The following is a 19,807-nucleotide window of genomic DNA, read 5'->3' as shown; positions in this document are numbered from 1 at the left end:
ATCTGCAGAGTTTTACCTCCCAACCTGGGTGGAGATGGGGGTGGTTAAGGGGCACCTTACATGGTCCAAAGTTGATTGCCCCACCTCTCCATAGGGCTCCTCTCCGCTTTGCTTCACCAGCCGTCCCACAAATCGCTCCGCTCTGCCAGCCACCCCCATGAGCTGCTCCAGTCATCCAACTAACTGCTCTGCTCCACCAGCCGCTCTGCTCTGCCAGTCATCCCGCCAACAGTTCTGCTCCACCAGCCACTCCACTCTGCCAGCCATCCCGCAAACTGCTCTGCCAGTCATCCCGCCAACAGTTCTGCTCCACCAGCCACTCCACTCTGCCAGCCATCCCGCAAACTGCTCCGCAATATATCTTCAGGCTCCCCAGCTACTTAACACAACACTCAGTGATTTCAGCTCTTAGTAAGTTTAGCTCTTTTGTGATTTCAGCTTGTAGTAGGGGTGCCTCACTGTTGGTGTACCATTGGCCCAAAGTGAATTCAACTCAGCAACTAGACTTCTAATGGAATCAAAATTAGCTCTGATATTCCACAGTGAAGAGAGGAGGAAGTGTAATTAGCATGTAAGGCCCTCACCAGGCAGGCCATACCACCAAGTATTAATACCTATCCCTAGCCTCTCTCTCTCTCTTCACTGGGTTTTGGAACCTATGACCCTTGCCTAGCGAATGCTGCTTCGTTGATGGTGAGTCCCTCCATCATAACAAAAGGCCAAGTACAGTTCCACTGTCCTTGATTCACATAATCAGGATAATAACAGTTTATACCTGCCCCAATAACAGAAAAACTGGGGCTCCTGCAGCAGCCAAAGTGACCATCTAGGCAGGGTGGCTGTGCCTATGCAAATGAGATCAGCCCCTGAAGTTCTTTTCCACAACCCATCATGACTCACCACCAGATGTCAGGGTAGAGCTCATCCTGACTCTGCTTACATATACATAGGACATAGGAGGTCTACTTCAAAGCTCTTGAGCAACAAGATTGAGGTATCCAGTTCCATTCTGGATCACCCTGATATTGAACGTTGGGCTGAACCTATGGGACTAATTCTGAAAGAATGCTTCCTCAACTCTGAAGCTCACCATCTCTACTATGAAACTGAACAAAGAACTCTCTTCATGTCCGTATGTATCTTTTAACCAATACAGTCTCTTTTCTTTTTAAATAAATTTTAGTTTAGTTAATAAGAATTGGCTATAAGCATGTATTTGGGTAAGATCTGAAATATTCATTAACATGGAAGGTAATGTGTCTGATCCTTTGGGATTGATAGAACTTTTTATTTGATGAACAAGATTGTCAGTAATCCTCATCCTATTTGATTTGGCTATCTGGGTGGGAGCCCAAAGGCTGGGTTGCTTTAAGGGAATTGTATGTCTGACTTCTAGGTAACTAGTAAGGTATTATAGAAGCTGTTTTGTTGCTGGCTTGGTGAATCTAAGTGTTAGAATAATCACTAGTCTTGGGGATTGTCTGCCCCATTCTTTGCAGTTTGCCCTAATTGAGCAATCTCAGCATGGCGCCCCAGAACCCCAGTCACAGGTGGCTATCTCCCCCACTCACTAATGTGATAGCTTTTTTTACCTTGCATGTATATGTGCTTTTCAATGTTTTAGGTCACACCTGGCTTAATTTACACTGGAGACACAGTCAAGCCTGGGAAACATTTCTTTGTCTAGGGCATGGTGACTTAAGCCCTATTTGCCAAACAGATTAAGAACACATTTCTGGCATGTGACTTTTCATATCTCACCTGTATGTACACCATACAGAAACAGTAATGACCAGTGTGTTACCAGTTTGCATATGACAACTTACGTGATACCTTTTTAGATACAGATTATGACAACAGTGAGTGGGGGTATGATGAGCTGGTCAGGCCAGCTGAGATTCACTGCTAGGTACCAGGGAGCCCCTTGCCATCTGGCTTTGGGGTGTTGTTAGAGCCAACCCACCCTCCTTACAAAGCTGCAGAAGGGCTAGCCCCTCGCTGATCTGTAGGTAACAGGTCAGAATCCTCTTTCCTGGGCAGTGCATCGGCCACCATATTTTCTTCCCCTTTATATGTACAACTTCCACGTCGTATTCTTGAAGTGGTATGATCCATTATACCAGCTTGGGTCTGTGCAGCCAAACCAATGGAGAGTGGTCAGTTGAGACCCTGAATTTCTTGTTTAAAGAGATTGCCCACACTATGGTATAACATTCTTTCTCTACGGCAGTATTTTTTTTTAATCAGTTTCTTGCTTCAGAAAGCAATGGGGTGATTTTTGTTACTTTCCCCTGACTGCATCAGTACAGCATCTAAACCAATGTCTGATGCATCTATATAGAATTCAAATATCTTGTCAGAATCTGAACTGGCCAGAACAGGGTTTAAAATGTATTATCCGTGAGTATCCATAATTCCTCAGAGTATTAGTATTTCACAATGATATTAATCACCAGTTTTATAGTACAGTAATTGTGTAGGCAATCAGTTGATTCAATTGCTTATTCTTTGGGGTTCAGACCCCTGTTCTCCCCTTTCGGGGGGAGGGTCTGGACTCTGTCACACACATCGAAATGCTCTTAATATAGTACCTGCTCTTTGTGTTTGTCAACTTCAAAGTACTATCGAAGCAAATAGATGCAGCTTCAAAGCCACTCGGCTTCTAGGTCCAAGAGTCATCAATATTTAAATGACAAAAGCATCCCTTCAGTTTCATGCTGCTTCAATAAGCAGAAGCAGATATATTGTCAGCAGAGCTCTGATCAGTGAAAATTCTAAAATAAATAGCTCTGTGTTGCAAGCCACTATAAATGCATTTACAGTTGGTTTGAACACCCTGAGATTAAAGGGAACTGAGAACTAGACCTCCCTACTTTCAGGTAATTTCTGATCTACCATCTCCTCTAATCAGGATACCTAAGACATCATCATTTTGCTACTCAGTTTTTTATGCCAAATTCCTGACTCCTAAAGAGAGGTGACACTGTAGTCAAACAGACGGCTGGAGAGCATAGCACTTGCAATTGATGCACTTATCCCCTGTCTCATGTTTCTAGAATAGGAACATCTTTGGATCTATACTCCTATTTCCTCAAACATAGAGTGAAATCCTGACCCCACTGAAGTCAATGGTAAAATTCCCTTTGACGTTCGCAAAGCCAGTACTTCACCTGCATTTTGGTTCTGATTGTCTTTGGTTAATTATTTGTCTAATATTAAAATATGCATGACCATAAAATCAAGACAACCGCACAGCTATATTTTAAACACTCCCCATGTAGATTACATACTATTAATGGTATGAATCCATTAATAGTTCAAATTCACTTAGACCTTCCGTTTTTAAATTAAAACTGAAAAAAGAGCCCTACCACACCCAAAACATGAAAATATAAAATGAATAAAAACAAACATGAAAAATAATCCTAGAACTTGCTTTTGTATTTTTTCCTCAGAGGGCATCCAGGACCATTGGAATGCAAATTCAAAACATACTGGAAACCAATCTGTTTATATGAGCCAGCAACGCTATCTCTGGCTCCTATCTGTATTTTTGCTCTGATTTTTCTATACTTACTGTTTGTTGAATAAAACCGACCATACCTGTTTACAATCTACTTTTTGGGTCCACTCCAAGATCCTTTGTTCAGAAGTTTGACTAGACTCGAACATTCTTTTCTTGAAATTTCAGTGAGGAAAAAGGAGCAGAAAGGGGGGGTGGGAATTCTGCCAAATAACTAAATACATTGTATTTTTAAAAATGTTTTGAAAACTAATCATGGTTGCTAAGTAAAAACAATGTTACTTAGCCTTTTATATCACTGATGAAACTCAAATACGCAAAAACAAGAAAGCGAATAGCTATGGATTTCTGAAAGCCATTGTTTTGTTGTGGGAATTTCCCAGGCCTGTGTGTGAATGTTTGCTGGTTGTTTGGGTTTTTATAACCCCTTTCACTTTTTCTTTTATAAAATTTTAAATGTACGGGCTGGAGAGAATCACTAGCTGATTAAATTAAAGAAGGTGGTGCTGGCCAAATTGATCATGACTGGGACTCAACATCCACATTCACATATGAGCTTTGAAACTGCCAGTGAATACTTACTTTCTACAAGCCTACATCGCCCCTGGGGCCCCTAGACACTCACCAGGCTGCTGTGCTTGGAGCCCAACAGATTTGATCCATGAGCTTTTAAACTTGCTGAGATTGAGCAGAGTTTAGAAATTCCCTCTGGCTTTGAATTTCTAGGCACACTCCTGGGGTGCAGATCCTTCATCTAGCCCCCCGTCCTGCGAGCTGAGACCCTGCAGTCCAGCTGCCTAGACCTTGAGATTAGTACCAGGTCCCCCAATAGTTTAAACACACCCCTCAGAGTTCCTACCCTATTGGTGCTCTGGTTTATAGTCAACCCTTCAAGGGCGTGTGACAGCTGAAATACCTAACACAGAGATTTTGCAAAAGGGATTTATAAAACAATTACTTTTTACTTTATGTAAGGGGACTGTTGGCCCCTTACTTAAACTCAGTGGGGGGGGGAGGGTTTCGGTCGGCTAGCTCCTAGTACCAAAAGGAACGGTCGAGGGGAAATCAGGACCCTGAGACTGACAATCCCCAGGAACACTGCGGAGAGGCCAATGCTGCAGGTCAGCCTGATTGATGACAGGGTGGGCAGGCTAATTAGGGAGTCAGGAGGCTGGGGGGTGGGGGGTCCTGTCCTCTGGGTGAGCTGTAATTGCCTGGGTCAGACAGAGTGGAGCCGAGCTATGGAGAGAGCAAGGGTCCAAACTGAGCTGGGGAGCAGGGCTGTGCCATCCACAGAGAATCAGAGGCACAGCCCAGGGGGAGTAGATCTGTGCTGGGAGTAGAACTGCAGCAACAAGAGCCAGAGAAGCAGCCCAGGGAGCAGGTCAGTGCTGGGAGCAGAGCCACAGAAGCAGCCCTGAGAGCAGAGTTGTTCTGGGAGGAGAACTGCAACAACCAGAGCCAGAGGGGCCAGAAATTGCAGCCCAGGGGGCTGGTGGAAGAGTGGAGCGGGAGCTGGGGCTGGAGGAGTCCAGAGCTAGGTGCGGTGAGCTGCTGGGTAGAGTGAGGGGGGATCCTGGACAGTGGGCCCAGCCAAGGGAGTTGCCCCCAACCAAGAGGACTTGCAGGCCAGACTTGGAGGGGGATCATAACCCCAACGCGGGGCCTGCCACCCAAAGCCTGAGGGTGTGTGGCCACTGCCAGAGCAAATGTCTGACCCGCAGCGTCCCTGCAGCACAGCCAGGGTCTGAGAAGGAGGCCTGGGACTTGTGAGGAACAGACTGTGAACTGCCCTGACATTCCAGAGATGCTGGTTATGGTGTCCCCATGCCACAGAGAGGGGTTATGTGTTTTCCTTTAACCTTTCCCATTTTTTTCCTTATTTTTTTTAATTGATTGCTGTTTAATAAATTGTATTTTCTTTGAACTGTATGTAATGATCAGTGGGTCAGGGAAGTGTCGAGTGCGGAGAGAGCACCCCAGAGTGGGGACACCCTAGCCCCTGCCCTAAGTGACCATGATAAGGTTGGGGGTTGAGTCCCCAGGAATCCTGGGCCCAGCCTTCTTGTGGTTACGAGGACTCTGCCACACAGGAGAGTGGAAGGGGAGCCCTCGAGGTCAGGCAGGCATCTGGGTAAAGGAAGTGGGAGCGAGGACTCGGATCCTTTCACTAGTCCATTTCACCGGGGTAGTGTATAAACCAGGAAATGTCCCCACAGGCCTATTCCCCCGCTTACATTTAGATAGCATGAAAGATATACAGATCAAGACTAAAACACTAGAACACTCATATGTCATCCCTGCCTCAGTTTCCTCATCACTCTGGAGTGTTCTTTGGGACTTGGGAAAGTGGCCTCTAAGGAGTCCAGATCTCCTTCTTCCCCTACCCTAGTTTATATAGTTTCTCCTATGGAACATGGAGTGTCTCTTGTCTCTTCTCCATCTCTCTAAAATGGCTGGTGAGATAATCTATCTATTATAACTTCCAATCCCCTTTGTCAAGTGACCCCCTGATCATCATCATCAGATGATCAAAGTCCCCCACCTGGTAATTCATTGCTTAGTTACTGGATGGACTGATTTTTCTTGATTCTGTCATGGTGCTTCCCTTTTAACAGGAGATATAGCCCTGCATCACGAGCGTTGGAATTTCATCCCAGACTGGAGGTAAAAAGACAACAGAGAAGGGAAACAAGCCCCAGAGTCTAAATGGAGTTTGCAGTGTAAGACTGATACACATAAAGTCTCCAGTATGAAACTGAAGTCGTAAGATCTACATAGACAGATTCCACAGCCTGTGACATAAGTATTTCAAATGCATGCAACACCAGATTTTTGTCTGTGAAAATCTCAGGGTATCACACACCCAAATCCTTGGTTCACAGAGAATTAAGAATTAAATCCCTTACATCAACTATCTCTTTGCCGACCCAGTGAACCCTAAATTCTCCAGCTTTGGTTCACCCTTTTATCAGGACCTTTCCAAGCATGCTTTGTGCTTTTTTCAGCATGGGAGAGACTACAAGTTGCTGTCAAAAAGGTGACAATTTTCCATCTGACTGCTTGCTTTGTCTTTTGCTTTCTATACAAAACTGCTGCAGGACCCCCTCTCCCCTTTTTGTTCCTTTCACCTGGTAAGTTCTTTAGATTCTTTTATGTACTGTCCTGTTTGCCCCCTCTCTCATTCCTGGTGAGGTGGTACACCCTAACTAACAGCTTTCTTCTATAAATTGCCCTGTTAGTTGTTGGCATCAGTAATGTTTGTATATGTTTTTGTTTGGGGAGGAGGCCTTCGGAGATGGGAGTGGAGTGGAGGGAGGAAATATAGGATATGTTGTACAACTCTATGTTACAAGAACCAAAAGTACTTAGTCTTATGATGAAGCTCCCCATGGCTATCCACATGGAAGAGAGTAGTAATCCTGCAGAAAAGGGGTAAACTTCTCAAAGGAATTGAACTAAATCTATGCAGCACTTCCATAAACCATTGGGCTGATCTTCTATGTCAATTCCATATGATTTGAGGCTCTACAGGAATTTGGAAGCTCAGTCAGTCAAAGCTAGGGAGCATGTATAGTTCAGAAACCTATATTGTTTCCAGCACCAAAACCCTTCAAAAGTTATTGACACTCAGACCATCTTAAGCTTCTGATCTAAGGCTTCTGTACCCCTGAGAAGGAGGCTAGTTCAGACCACTGTCTGCAGCAGTGAGGAGAGAGGCTGGCAGTCTCCAGCTGGGAAAGGGATGAACAACCCGAAAAAGCAGCTGTCATCTTTTCAAGTCTTAAACAACTATAAACCAGTACGTTATAATACAGGAGACTCCGGGCTTGTCTACACTTACAGCACTGCAGTGGAACAGCTGTAGCTCTTAGTGAAGATGGTACCTACGCTGATGGGAGAGCTTCTCCCATTGGTATAGGTACATCACCTCGCCAAGAAGTGGTAGCTATGTTGATGGGAGCTATCCCCTTACCATAGCATTGTCTACACTGGGAGTTCAGTGAGGTGGTAGTTCAGAAAATCCACACCCTTGAGTGACACGGTTATAAGTTTGTAGTGTAGACCAGGGCTACCCTGTTCACGAATGCAAAATAATTTAACAATTTCTAAGTAGGACAGGTCTGACTCCTCTCAGACCTCCAACTCAGGTGGTTGCAATGTACACGTCTCCCATAGGCGGAGAAATGATGGAAGTAGAGCTGCTAGGGAATTCAGAATGGGAATTTTTTTTATGTCAGGAATGTTTTTGCAGGAAGGAAAAAACATTTCCCACCCAGCTCTAAATGAAAGCCTGATGGTAGATACCTAGTCTCAAAGATAAGCTAATATAATAATAATGCTATGTATATCTCCAATGCTGTGGCACCATCTTTCTTAAACACTGGGACTCAGTTCTTTCGTTATCTAATGGCTTTGTACTGTAGTGGAAGGTGATTAAAACTGTTCTATTGACCCGGTGCTGTACAGAAATTCACCCTCGGAGTTTAAACCTCTGGAGAAAAATCTGTCTTTTGAAGACTATTTGAAGAGGCGTGCTTGATGAATGTGCGGTGCAACAGGAACCCAGATACTGAACAGTTTGCCTAACCCTCTGTTCAGTAGAATTCTCTCTCTTATCAACTGCTTTGTTTAATCCCAGAGACATATGTTGAGATGATTACATGTAACCTGAAAATGGTGTGACTACTCAGACTGCCCTTCCACACCTACCTCTTTTATCCATAGTGGAGTTCACTACATCAGCCTTTGCAGAGACAGGCAGGCCCTTATGTGCACAGAAATGTAGCTCTGGCTACAATTACTAACAAGTAAAAGTATTTTAATTCTAATAAAACACAAAATGAAATTAACCCAAGATTATCGATGGGAAGCCTTTAAAGTGATTGTGCTCTTCACGTTATCGCTAGCCTTAAAAACACTAAAAGTCAAATTGATTCTGACTGGATTCACAAACAAGAGAGTGATATCAATTTGCTATACACAGCTATATGGGAATTTGGGAGAATGCCAGAGCACAGGTATGTTACTAGATGCCTTCTGTTTAGTAAACATTTTACATTTAAAGCAAAACAGAATTGACATGAAACAGAGACAAAAATGACAGGTTTCAGAGTAACAGCCGTGTTAGTCTGTATTCACAAAAAGAAAAGGAGGACTTGTGGCACCTTAGAGACTAACCAATTTATTTGAGCATAAGCTTTCGTGAGCTACAGCTCACTTCATCGGATGCATACTGTGGAAACTGCAGAAGACATTATATACACAGAGACCATGAAACAATACCTCCTCCCATCCCACTCTCCTGCTGGTAATAGCTTATCTAAAGTGATCACTCTCCTTACAATGTGTATGATAATCAAGTTGGGCCATTTCCAGCACAAATCCAGGTTTTCTCACCCTCCGCTCCCCCCCCTCAAACTCACTCTCCTGCTGGTAACAAAAAAACTTCAAATCCAGACTCCAGCGAGAAACTGCTGAATTGGAATTCATTTGCAAATTGGATACTATTAATTCAGGCTTAAATAGAGACTGGGAGTGGCTAAGTCATTATGCAAGGTAGCCTATTTCCCCTTGTTTTTTCCTACCCCCCCCCCCAGACGTTCTTGTTAAACCCTGGATTTGTGCTGGAAATGGCCCACCTTGATAATCATACACATTGTAAGGAAAGTGGTCAGTTTGGATGAGCTATTACCAGCAGGAGAGCGAGTTTGTGTGTGTGTGTGTGTGGTGGGCGGGGGGGGGGGGGGAGGGTGAGAAAACCTGGATTTGTGCTGGAAATGGCCCACCTTGATTATCATGCACATTGTAGGGAGAGTGGTCACTTTGGATGGGCTATTACCAGCAGGAGAGTGAGTTTGTCTGTGTGGTTTTTGGAGGGGGGGTGGGGGTGAGAAAACCTGGATTTGTGCTGGAAATGGCCCACCTTGATTATCATACACATTGTAAAGAGAGTGGTCACTTTGGATGGGCTATTACCAGCAGGAGAGTGAGTTTGGGGGGGGGGGGGCAGAGGGTGAGAAAACCTGGATTTGTGCTGGAAATGGCCCAACTTGATTATCATACACATTGTAAGGAGAGTGATCACTTTAGATAAGCTATTACCAGCAGGAGAGTGGGATGGGAGGAGGTATTGTTTCATGGTCTCTGTGTATATAATGTCTTCTGCAGTTTCCACAGTATGCATCCAATGAAGTGAGCTGTAGCTCACGAAAGCTTATGCTCAAATAAATTGGTTAGTCTCTAAGGTGCCACAAGTACTCCTTTTCTTTTTAGAGACAAAAAGGACCATCTGATTTGGTTAATAAAGCAGACAGAAATGTCAAGGGTAACCCTTCAAATTGAATTAGATAATGGACACTTTACTTCAGACCCCAAAGGCATCAGTGAATGAATTTTCCATTATTCTGATTTCTATACACAACTAGCCAAAGCACTGATGGTTCAAGCTCTGAGGTTTTGTTACAATCACTAGATCTTCCGAACGTTGACAGAGAGCTGGCCTTGCAGCTAGAGGGGACCATGGCAAGAAAAAATTCAGGCATTTAAAAATGTATACAAAATAATAAACCACCAGGGCTGGAGGGCTTCCCAAATAATTTTCATTAGAAAATTATCAAGGTTCTAGCTGAGATAATCAGCTTTGCACTACAAGAATTAATCCCACAAGTGCCTACATATAGCACGTATCTCCTTCTCTTCTATTAACCTAATAAAGATCTTTGGAAATGCTTTGCTTACTGGCCTATACATTTCAACTGAGATGTGAAGAGTCTAGCTAAAACTCTCATATATTCTCAATTTGAACCACCCCACCAATCCAGGTTTACTTGTTTTGCAGGTGAGAACATTTAAGATATTTAGGTTTGGCCCTAGGCTCCTGCTGCTACTAGTGTCCAGCTCCTTTCCCGACTCTAGTAATTGGCTTATATCCGTTTATAGTTTTAAGGCTACCTTTACAAGGAAAAGGGCTAGTGAATCACTTTTTTAATCCTAATTTCATTTGTAGTTTCCCCTAAAAGCAGGAGGACCCAAGGCACTGGGCTTCACCAAGCCCAGCAGCCAGCTTTGTGTTTAATTAATGCTTAATTTTATATTGACATGACCGTGATATGGGAAGACATCCTACGCACACTCTTAAGGATAGTTTAATTTTTTTCACTTTTGCCATTTTAGAGTGAGTAACTTGTAGTTCCTTTCAGAAGACAAGTTCAGTTTACCAGAATGATTGTCAGTATCTAGCACCATAGCTGAGGAAAGAGATCAAGGGCACCATGCAGCATGGAAGGGAAGAGAGAGGAGTTGCTATCCAGCGGGGAGTGGGTATGCCACACCGTGTTCCAGATCCAAGTGCATGCCAATCAAATTATTCGTAGTGCACTGAAAAATGTGTGCCCTCAAACACTAGTTTATATCCGTTGCGAAGAAGAGATATTGAATGATACTTCCGTACTACTGAGGGGGGTGGGGGAAAGTCAGTGTATCTACAGAACAACCTTAATCTTTTCCCTTTAATATGTTAGCTTAAATTGCCTTTTGTTACACTTACTACACTGGATCGATTTCTTCTCTATATGTAAACTAAAATGTAGCTCTTTATACATATCTGTAACAGAGGAGGATCCCATATGAGCAGGTATGTCAAATAACATTTGATTTAATTGACAGAGCATCATGGCTATTAGGCAGCTCAAACAGAGGCCAGAGGATGGGGTAGACAGGATGATTTAATCATTTACCCATGGCCTGTCAGAACAGAAGAGAAGCCTTCAGTTCTGTATCCATTAGCATTTCAATAAAGCATGTGACAGCATATTTGCTTCTAAAAACCATAAATGTTAAGGTCTGCCTAAGTCCTTAGAAGACCCCTATAAAGACTTCCACAGTGCAATAGATAAATGAAGGCCCCCATAGAGATTAATGTTTTTTTGCATAAATATGCCCTTTGGCTTTACAAATACCTTTTCAGGATAAATGGCTTTGTACATTTCAATGCATCAAAGTCAAAGGGACTAGTCAGCTCTTCCAAGGAGAAAAATCTTATTCTTTATACTTGAATGCATGAAAAATAAAATTCTGTATTGACTCAAATGTAGTGTGTGATCCAGACTTTTTATTTGCCTCTATTATTGCTAAATAACTAATTATTCCTGATCTAAACCATTTTCTCAAAATAGAAAAGACATCCTTTGATTTGTGGATTCACTGGATAAAGTTAATCTTTCTGTACCCGTGCTGATTCTTTCAGAGGTTTGGGGAGGCTGTTTGTGCTCGTGTATCAATCGATATTTTTCTCTCACAGAAATTTCAATCCAGGTTTAAGTGTGATTAAGTTAAGCTTTGAAACAAGATGCCCAGTGGTATTTTCAGAAGCAGAGGTTGCGTTCATATTCCTAGAAACTACATTACTGTAGCATGTCTTTTGAAAACTTCAAGTAATTTCCTGTCATTTGCTCAATTCAGTACATCATCTCAATTCTCAACTATGATTATCCTTTGAATGTAGGCCTAGCACTCTGCATCCCTGTTTGTCAGGTGTTGAGGTTTGTAAGCAGAGTCTGAATGAGCTCTCCCCTGATATCTAGTGGTGAGCTGTCGAAAAGGACTTCAGGAGCTGATTTTGTTTGCATGGACGTACCCACCCTGCTTAGGTGCTCAGTATGATGGGGTTGCTTGCCCAAATGATCACTTGTTCCTGGTGCTGGATCCCCAGTCTCCTTGTTATTGGGGAAGGAGTAATAAAGAGTTGTTATCCTTGTTGTGTGAACCAAGGGCAGCAGAACTGTACCTGGCATACCCTGATGGAGGTACTCACCCTCAACTCTGGTACTTGCTAGACAGGGGACAAAGCCCAGTGAGAGAAGGTGGGGCTAGGTACTTGTACTTGAAGGTGTGGGCCCTCTTTAAAGGTCCTAGACACCATCTGACCCTTCTCTCTCCAAGGTATAATAAAAGAGCTAATTGAGGGTCTTTTGTGACACACTGCAGAGCTGAAATCACGGATACCTAGGTCTATTAGACTTACTTTGGGATAGTCTTTGGCTCCCCCACTAAAAGCTGAAATCACCGAGAGCTATGTTAAGTGGGGGGCCCTGAAGATATCTTGGAGAGTGGCCAGCAGGGTGGCTGGTGGACAGGTGCAGCAAGTGGCTGGTGGAGAGGTGCAGCCAGCAGGGCGGCTGGTGGAAAGGTGCAGCAAGTGGCCAGCAGGGAGCTCTGGTGGAGAGGCGCGGCAAGTTGCCAGCAGGGTGGCTGGCAGCGAGGGCCAGAGCAGAGCCATGCAGAGAGGCGCAGCAATCTGCCGTTGGGGCGACGAGCAAGTGCCCAAGCAGCGGAGCATGTAAGGTGCTTCCTTACCCCACCCCCTCTTTCCACCCAAGGTGGGAGGTGAACTCCGCGAATGAACCTCTGAACTCTGGGGCTGCACTGGAAAAGGACAGCAACTGTGAGTGGGGTGAAGAGAAGGGATGGGTACATTAAAGGGATTTTTGGGTTGCTGGATTTAAGAACCTGAGGGGAAAAGGACTCTTCCCAACTTACTCGGGGGTGGGTCTTTTGCTCATGGTTTATGTTTATGAACCCTAGTTGTGGTGTTTTCCCAAATTAATGCTGAGTGAATTCCCTCCTTTTATTAAAAGTTTTTGCTACAGAGGTTGTGATTGTGAGAGGGGAAGTATTGCCTCTTAGAGGGCTGGTGTGTAATTGTCCCAGATCACTGGGTGTGGGCTCGAGCCAGTTTTGTGTTGTATTGTTGAAATAGAACCCCTAGATATTGAACCTGGCCCCTCTTGCTGCTAGCTCCACCTGGCAGAAGGGTTACATATGCAAACAGGAGATGTGCGAGACTGGCCACCTTTCTATAAGTATCATCTTTCTGCTTTGACTACCTAAATGTTTTCATATTTTCCTTTTTGTAAATCCTGTATACTCTTTGAGCCAAATTTGCTCTCACTCATACCAACCAAAATCAATGGGGATATGTGGATGAAAAGTGGGGGAGTGAAATTTGGCCCTATGTCCCAATACTGTCAAAGGATTAATAATTAACAGTTGGTGTCAGAATGCCTCTCTGGATCTTATGGGAGCCTATTTGATCCAGTGGGTAGGGCAATAAACTAAGGCTACATCTGTACTTGTAGCAGGTGGTGTGATTCCCAGCTTCAGAAGATATACTTGTGCTTGCTCTCATTGAGCTAGTGGCTAAAAATAATGTAGCCATGGTAACACAGGCAGTGGCAAATGGTGGTATGGGTTAACTGCCATGAGTATTTACCTATGGAGGGTTCGTACCCGGGGCCAGTTAGCCTGTGCCACCTACTGGAGCTACACCACTACTTCTAGTGTACTAGGTCAATGACAGCTAACGTATGTTTACTCAAGCTGGGAATCACACCCCTAGCTCCAAGGGTAGACCTAGCCTAAGAGTTAGGAGATGTGGCTTCTTTTCCTGGCCTTGGGCATGTCACCTCCCTGGGTCTCAGTTTCTGTAAACTGGACATAATACTTATCTTCCTTTGTAAAGCACTTCAGTGCTTTTCATCCATGGATGTCAGAAAGAGCTAAAAAGTCTTTATTGCTGCATCTCATCTTCTTCTCCAAACTGCATTTTATGCTAAACCAAAAACCTAATCAGAAGTTCAGCATTATCCTTGGCCCATCATGTTTCTATGGTTACAAAGTCTGCATCTTTCATCTTCGGAGCCCAGCAAGAATTCACCCATTGTAAGATTGCCTTGCCCTGCCTCCATGACCCACCCTTATCAAGGATTGATTATCACGTTGCTGTTCTGCAAGCCTCATTCTGTCATGCACTGAAATCATTTCTGAATTAGCCTGCCTGCCTTTTGGTCAGAGAATTTGAACACAAAGCAATATTTTTTCAGTAGTAGCCAGAGTTGCCATCATTAATGATAAAAATGTTGGAAGGGATATCAAACCTGGGGCTTCAGAGTTTAAACCAGTCTCTACCTATTAGAGGTCAAGAGGAGGTCTAATGTTAAGGGACAGTTTTTCCCTCATATGCTTTCTGTGGGGTTCTTACACCCCTTCCTAAGTGGGCCACTGTCAGAGACAGGATGATGGATTAGATGGACATTGGATCCAATCCCATATGGAAACTCCTATGTTCCAGTATTACTTAATTATTCTGTACAGTGATGTATGAATCACTAGAAGGCAATAAAGCTGCTCTCTCTCAACCACCGCTGTGAACATCTGTGTTAAAAAGGTCTGGTTAAGGTATTTGTTTAAGATTCACTTAAACTCCCTCGGGTATTGGAATTAGAGCTAGGCAAATTTTTGGGGACATAGTTTATTCTCGGAAAAAATACAGTTTTTGGTCAATGAGAAACTATTTGTGAATTTGACACAAATTCACCGAATACTTCTGACAAAAAGAAATGTGTTCAGCCTAGATTCACAAAGGCACCGCTTACAAAATGAGAAGGGGATGTTTCACCATTTCAGCACACAATGGGCTTTTTGTTGACTTTTCTGATTCAGTGAAAATTCAGAAGATGTTTAGATTTGGTTCACTTCAAACCACTTGGGTTTTTTTGGTTTTTCAGACCTGGCAGCAAACCAGAAGAACAATTATTCCCCCAGCTCTAATAGCAAAGCCCATCGTTTCTGAGTCTGAAATCAGAAGATGGCGGCTATCAAGCCCATTCCCCATCGTCGCCAGAGCTCCTGTGTATTCCTAATTTGCAATTCCTTTCTTTCAAACATCTGGGGATTTTAGCTGTAGTGTCAGTGCAAATTACCACATAATAGCTCAAAGATGGCTTGATGTGTTGATCTACTCACTGTGACTTCCTCACAGCATGCTTAAAGGATGGTAACCTGCACTGCTACTCTGAGAGCTGGTAGCTGTGGCTCTTAGAAGATTGCTATTGCTGTTTTATGATGCTTCCAGCTCTCTTCTGTTTGGGGAGAAAAGCTCTGAGATCCCCATGTTCCAGCGAACTGGGCTGCCTGCTGATCCAGAACTTCTAGACTTTATTCTAAATGTGCCCATTTGGAGTTGTCTAAATGAGAGCCTGCCTACTGTGATCACATCTCTGTGACACAGAATAATTATAGACGGATTCCTTCTTCCTGATTTCTCAGTGATCTTTTTTTTTCTTGACAAAAAAAGTTCTATCTTAAGTATTATTTCTGAGTTTATTTCCAGCATGAGTGCTAGCCACTTTGGGTGATCCACCACAGAGGAGTAAGGTGGTGTAAGGCACCCCCACGTCATTGGTAACAGCATGCAAGAGGAAGGCAGCCTCTGTGAGGCTGCTACTCCCCCTCCTGTGCAGGGGGTGGAAAGTGGGCAGAGAATAGGTTGAGCTGTCACTCCACCTTCTCCTCCCAAAGCCTGTGACAGATGTTAGTCATATCACTTAATGCACTACTAGAAGATGTGATGATGAGGGCTGTGTACAAACCTATATAGAACAAACCTGTCAGAGTATCTGAGCGAGCATGCCAGGGGAAGTAATCCTGAGTAGAAATAGGACTGACTCAGATTGCTTACACACACACACACACACATGCACACACACCCTATCTTCACAGCTTTAGGGGAACCACATTCTTTCTTTGACTATTAAGGTAATAGTTTCAAAAGTACCAAAGTGACTTAGGAGCTGAAGTCCCATTTTTAAAGTAATTTAGGACTAGATTTTCAAAGGCATTTTGTGCCTAAAGATGCAGATAAGCACCTACAGAGATTTTCAGAAGCACCCAAGCTGGGTAGGTGCCTAACTTCCATTTGCTTAGGTGCTTTTGAAAATCCTACAAGACACATATCTGCATCTTTAGACATGTAAATGCCTTTAAAAATCTAGCCCTTGGAAGACTAAATCCCATTTCATAAGTGATTTAGGCACCTAGAAGCCTAATTCTCATTGAAAGTCAAGACCTATTGACTTTCAATGAGAATTAGGGTCATGCATGCATAGATTGTGTTTGAAAATGGGATTTAGGTGCCTGTGTTTTTTAGGCACTTTTTAAACTTTACCCTAAGACAAAACCTGGTTCCAGACCTGCTTCTGGGACAGCATAGCAATGAGCTGTGTTGTGCTCAGAGCTTGTGGTAAAGCCAGCATAGTGCTAAATTTACAAAATCCCCATGATGCGACTTAAAATGTATTTCTTTTTTATTTAGATGGCTATACATAAATGCAAGGGGGATGGGGAACAAACAGGAAGAACTGGAAGTCAGTACACATGCTAACTTTTTACTTTGGCATCACTGTCTGACTGGGTGGGATAAATCTCATTGCTGGAATATTGATATAAAGGGCTATAGTTTGTTCATTAAAGACAGGCAGGGAAAAAAGGGAGAAGTTGTTGCATTATACATCAAGAATATACGTGTTCTGAGGTCCAGAAGGAGATAAGAGCCAGACCACTTGAAAGTCTCCGGGTGAAGCTAAAAGGGGGGAGAATGAGGGATAATGTCATGGTAGGTGTCTACTATAGACCACCAAATCAAGAGGAGGAGGTGGATAAGGCATTTCGAGAACAAATAACGGAAATAGCCAAAACACAAGACCTGGTAGTAATGGAGGACTTTACTTGCCAGATATGCATTGGAAAAGTAATACAGCACAACACAAAACCTCCAGTAAGTTCTTGGACTGTACTGGGGATGACAACTTGTTTCAGAAGATAGAGGAAGAAACTAGTGGGACATCCATTTTGGACTTGATTCTAACTAACGGGGAAATTGGTTGTAAATGTGAAGGTAAAAGGCAATTTGGGTGAAAGTGATCACAAAATGATAGATTTCATGATTCTAAGAAAAGGAAGAAGTGAAAGCAGCAGAATAAAAAGAAGACTTTAACAAATTCAGAGATGTGATAGGAAGAAAATCTAAGGAAAAAAGGAATTCAAGAGAGCTGGCAATTTCTCAGAGGCAATATTAGTGGCACAACAGCATCCTGATGGAAAGGAAAGATAGAATCATAGAATACCAGGGTTGGAAGGGACCCCAGAAGGTCATCTAGTCCAACCCCCTGCTCGAAGCAGGACCAATTCCCAGTTAAATCATCCCAGCCAGGGCTTTGTCAAGCCTGACCTTAAAAACCTCTAAGGAAGGAGATTCTACCACCTCCCTAGGTAACGCATTCCAGTGTTTTACCACCCTCTTAGTGAAAAAGTTTTTCCTAATATCCAATCTAAACCTCCCCCACTGCAACTTGAGACCATTACTCCTCGTTCTGTCATCTGCTACCATTGAGAACAGTCTAGAGCCATCCTCTTTGGAACCCCCTTTCAGGTAGTTGAAAGCAGCTATCAAATCCCCCCTCATTCTTCTCTTCTGCAGGCTAAACAATCCCAGCTCCCTCAGCCTCTCCTCATAACTCATGTGTTCCAGTCCCCTAATCATTTTTGTTGCCCTTCGCTGGACTCTCTCCAATTTATCCACATCCTTCTTGTAGTGTGGGCCCAAAACTGGACACAGTACTCCAGATGAGGCCTCACCAATGTTGAATAGAGGGGAACGATCACATCCCTCGATCTGCTCGCTATGCCCCTACTTATACATCCCAAAAATGCCATTGGCCTTCTTGGCAACAAGGGCACACTGCTGACTCATATCCAGCTTCTCGTCCACTGTCACCCCTAGGTCCTTTTCCGCAGAACTGCTGCCTAGCAGCAGATAGGAACAGTAGATAGGAAAAATAGGAAGCGTCAATAGGAAGAGGCTGGACCAGGAACTATTTAATCACCTGACAATCAAAAAGGAATCTTTTAGAAAAGTGGAAACATGGACAAATTGCTAAGGATGAGTACAAAAGAATAGCACAAGCACATAGGGGCAAAATCAGAAAGGGTAAGGGCTTCTTTACATGGAGACACTCAGAAAAATTAATCCAAATTAACTACAGGTGTAAATTTAAAGTGGATTAATCAAACTGCATTAAACCCCTGTGTGGACCCTCTCATTCAGAATTAAAGTGGCCTGAATTCGGTGTATCTTAATTCACTGTGGAAGTGAAGACAAGCCCTGTGCATACAAGCCCGAGTAGGCACAAAATGAGTTACATTTAGCAAGGGACATAAATGTTCTATAATAACATTAGGAACAAGAGGAAAAGTGTAGGTGCTACATTATTTAGTGGAGAAGGTGAGTTAATAATGGGTGACATCAAGAAGAGCTGATGTGTGTTTAATGCCTATTTTGCTGCAGTCTTCACTAAAAAAGTTATTTGTGATCAGATTCTTAACACAATCAACATTAACAAGGGGGAAGGAACACAAGCCAGAATGGGAAAAGGAACAGGTTAAAGAATATTTAGATATGTTAGATGTATTCAAGACAGCAGGGCCTGATGAAATTCACCTTAGGGCACTTAAGGAAATTGCTTTTGCTATCTCAGAAAGATTAGCAATTATATTTGAGAACTCATGGAGGATGGGTGAGGTCTCAAAGAGAAGGAAAAGGACAAACATAGTACTATGTTTAGCAAGGGGAACAAAACGGATCTGGGGAATTATAGACCAGCCAGCCTAATCTGATATCTGAAAAGATACTGGAACAAATTAACAATCAGTTTGTAAGCACCTAGAGGATAACAGGGTAAGTAGTAGCCAACATGGATTTGTCAAGAACGAATAATGCCAAACCAACCTAATCACTTTCCTTGACAGGGTTACTGACCTGGTAGATGCGGGGGCGGGAAGTAGTAGATGTGATATATCTTGATTTTAATAAGGTTTTTGACACAGTCCCACATTACATTCTCATAAGCAAGCTAGGGAAATATGGTCTAGAAGAAATTACTAGAAGGTGGGTGCATAACTGGTTGAAAAAATTATACTCGAAGAGTAGTTATCAATGGTTCACCGTCAAACTGGGAGTATGTATCTCATGCTGTCCCGCAGGAGTCTGTCCTGGGTCTGGCACTATTCAATATTATAAATAATGACTTGGATAATGGAGTGGAGAATATGCTTATAAAATTTGCAGATGACACCAAGGTGGGAGGGGTTGCAAGCACTTTCAGAACAGAATTAGAGTTCAAAATGACCTTGACAAATTGGAGAATTGGTCTGAAATCAACAAGATGAAATTCAATAAAGACAAGTGCAAAGTACTATACTTAGGCAGGAAAAATCAAATGCACATATACAAAATAAACAACTGGCTAGGCAGTAATACCGCAGAAAAGTATTTGGGGTTATAGTGGATCACTAATTGAATATGAGCTAACAATGTGATGCAATAGCAAAAAAAGCTATTATCATTCTGGGGTGTATTGACAGCAGTGTCATATGTAAGACACTGAA

The 19,807-nt window shown here is 43.1% G+C and overlaps 1 long non-coding RNA gene across 1 annotated transcript in view; it reads left to right on the top strand.

The window, feature by feature from the left end:
• Nucleotides 1–988: 988 nt before the first annotated feature.
• The window catches only part of LOC140905259 (uncharacterized), an 83,257-nt gene continuing 64,438 nt past the window's right edge, over nt 989–19,807 (top strand). Inside the window, exons 1-2 of the long non-coding RNA XR_012156807.1 lie at nt 989–1,132; nt 6,142–6,657. This is a non-coding gene — a long non-coding RNA (uncharacterized lncRNA). The remainder of the gene's footprint in view (nt 1,133–6,141; nt 6,658–19,807) is intronic.

Source organism: Lepidochelys kempii, chromosome 1 (genome assembly GCF_965140265.1).
Source record: "Lepidochelys kempii isolate rLepKem1 chromosome 1, rLepKem1.hap2, whole genome shotgun sequence".
In the NCBI taxonomy this organism is placed as follows: domain Eukaryota; kingdom Metazoa; phylum Chordata; order Testudines; family Cheloniidae; genus Lepidochelys; species Lepidochelys kempii.
Note: the sequence above shows the minus strand (reverse complement) of the source record. Positions and strands in the feature narration are given on the sequence as shown.